The 2901-nt window shown below is 39.4% G+C and overlaps 1 non-coding gene across 1 annotated transcript; it reads left to right on the top strand.

Moving 5' to 3' along the window:
- Positions 1 to 768: 768 nt before the first annotated feature.
- LOC148671301 (U7 small nuclear RNA) lies at positions 769 to 826 on the top strand. The gene has a single exon (XR_015938924.1). It is a non-coding gene; the product is annotated as a U7 small nuclear RNA (small nuclear RNA).
- Positions 827 to 2901: the final 2075 nt, after the last annotated feature.

Raw genomic sequence — 2901 nt, 5'->3', positions numbered from 1 at the left:
CTACTGCAACCTCTGTCGGGCGCTGCGGGAGCCCATCGGACCTCAGGAGGAGGACGAAGCGCCTAGTCGCCAAATGGGGTTTCCCCACGGCGAGGGAGCGCTGGAAAGGACTTTGGGCCCTATACAGGGATTAAAGGAAAATAGCAAGTGCTAGGTTTGGAGGAACTCTGTTAAATGCTCAAATTCGCCCCCACTTGCAAAGATTGATAACGGACAATCAATCTCCGTTACGTCGTTGTTTTTTATTACATGGAGTGTTAATATGTGTGAGATGTTCCTTTTGAGATGTTTTTTTTTTGCGGAATAAAGTATATTTTGTAGAACAAAAAAAATCTTATGACAAGGTTTTCAAGTTATCTGTTGAACTACATTCTAATAGGTGAGGTCACATTCCAGGTCATTTCTTTACGTTTTTTGTTTCTGGAGCAACTGTTAGATGAAATGTGCTAATATGTAACCTAACTCCAGTGTGAATAACTAGAAGAGGGGAGCAGCTCCATTCCAGACCAAGGGAGCTTTGAGATTGGCTGGGTCAGATCTCTCATTTGCATATCTGATTTGGAAATATAACACTAAACCCCTTCTTGCATGGATTTAACTTGCACCCAAGAGTCACCTACTGTGTATTGCTACTTATTTTTTTATGATAAGTGGTGATTACCAGTTGACAGGTTTTATTTGTTGAATTATAAATGGTTTTGTATTATCACCCTGAATGGCCTGTACTCGAGGTTTGGTAGGGTATGTGTTTTCATTTCATTTACAAAATGGAATTTTTGCTCTTTTAGTATTTGTCTAGAAGGCTTTCTGAAGTCAGGAAGCCCATTTATTTGGTGAAAAAAGATTCTGTATTAATATTAATATTTCTCATACAACATAAATAGGGTCTTCTATTAATAAAAAGATCTTGCACTTGGAAATCTTAATAAAGCTGTGTGCTTCCATACACTCGAGCAGTTTTGATTCCTAATATTCAACCTTAGGTGAGGGAACGTGTCTTTTTTCGCCTTTTGGTTTCCAATTGATCAGCACAGTATAGAAAATAGATTCATAAAGCAACGTCAGCAGTGACAAATGTGCGAAAAGTGATCACTTGTTTTCGCCCGCTTTCAAACTGAAACCCTTTGGTGTGTTAAGAGAATGTGATAACCACTACCCTGCGCAAGGTGGGAATGGGTAACTTGCAGAGAGTGTTGAACTTCAAGAAACGACTTCCCTCAGGAATATATTACCACATTCTGAAGAGGAGATTTTCTCCATTTCTGTAGTCTGACTTCCTCTATTGCTAGAGAGCTGTAGAATGTGGAGTCACCTATCCAGCTCTGGGAACAGTGTGTAGATAACAGGTTTGTTACTGCCTGATGAGCACAGTAAATTAATACAGCAGAATAAACACACTGTGAGTATTTGAAGGGAATTAACAATCTTTTACGTCTCGCCACGTTCAGTGCTGCTGTCATTTCTGCAATATTGTGATTATCACGTTCATCACACATGCACAAGATCCCCTGTTTGAAATCGGGCAGAAACAGGTGTCTTTTTATCCTCTCACATTTTGCACTTCTGCCAGTGTTGTATGGATCTTGTTTTGTCTTATTGCAAGAATTCGCATTTCCTGTGTCATTCATGATCAAGTCAAACACCCAGCAGATCATGTCACCTTTCAGATAGTCATTCTTCTGCTTCCTAAATTTCCTAGAGACAGGTCATTTCAGCAGAACTGACAAACTTGGCAAAGCAACCTGATAAGACCAGGTCCTAGAAGTCACTACTCAGTCAGTTACTGCTGCCGAAATGCAAGCCCTTCCTCGAGCCTGAAGAAGTTGATCCTACATTACTCATGAAGAAGATGTATCTACCAAACATCAGAGAGCTGAGCTGGATCACTTTCCTTCTGAATGACGTTGCAGTAACACTCTACCACTCCTCTTCGTGCACTCATGCTGGAACTTTGGGAGGCTACTGCAGACAGCAGAGGTTGGATCATACACAGAGGTTGAAATAGCTCAGCTGAGAAAGCCTTAGACTGATGCTCTAAAGGTTTCTGGTTCAATCTGGGGTTTTGGTGTTTTGTTTCGTTGCGCCATTTGTTCCTCTCTGCAATGCCCTGTGTCCAAAGTCACACTTCCCTTCATCAGCCTGATTCCCAAACTAGAATCTTTGTGTCCTTGAGTCCCTCTTTTACCAACACTGATGAAGTACAGAAATAACTTAACATGTTTTGCACTCCTTATGGTGTTTTATGGTGGGACCTGTATTTCTCTATGAATTTCCTTAGTGACAGCCCATTTGTTTTCAATATATTTCTGGTGAAGTTATTACATCGGTCTCCCCTGGTGGCTTGTTTTCATATCCCACTTCTGACAACGACTTTTCTTATGTCACTTTGATGGGAATACAATTGGAAAAAAAAAACTAAAATGTGTGTAGTTGTTTCCATATCAAACCCATCTTCCATTTTATACAGTATTCCACAGGAGTGAATCAATTCCTTGTTTAATTTTGCAAATGACCGTGCTGTCAAAAAAACTAAATTCCTATGTAACCAAGGAGTTGCTGAAAAGCAACTTCACTTTGATGTTTTGTGTTGTTATAACTAATTCATCTCCTTTTTAAAAAAATAGATTTCTGTAGAAGAAAGGTGTCTCACACTAAAGTTTAAATTGTAAACAGGTCATAGAAAAAGCTCCTTAGCTCCCTGTCAGGAATCAAACCCTACTCTCCTGTATGACAGGCAGGGATTCTCACCATGGTTAAATTGCAACCGTAATAATATTGACAACATTAATAAATGCATATATAATTGAAATTGAAAACATATCTAACACAGCATCTTTTCCGGTTATATACCACAATGCATTGCTGATATTTGTTGTTTGCCATTTAGGTTAAATACTGTCA

Source organism: Lepisosteus platostomus, chromosome 5 (genome assembly GCF_059453375.1).
Source record: "Lepisosteus platostomus isolate fLepPlt1 chromosome 5, fLepPlt1.hap1, whole genome shotgun sequence".
Taxonomy (NCBI): Eukaryota; Metazoa; Chordata; class Actinopteri; order Semionotiformes; family Lepisosteidae; genus Lepisosteus; species Lepisosteus platostomus.
This window is presented reverse-complemented; position numbering and strand designations above follow the sequence as displayed.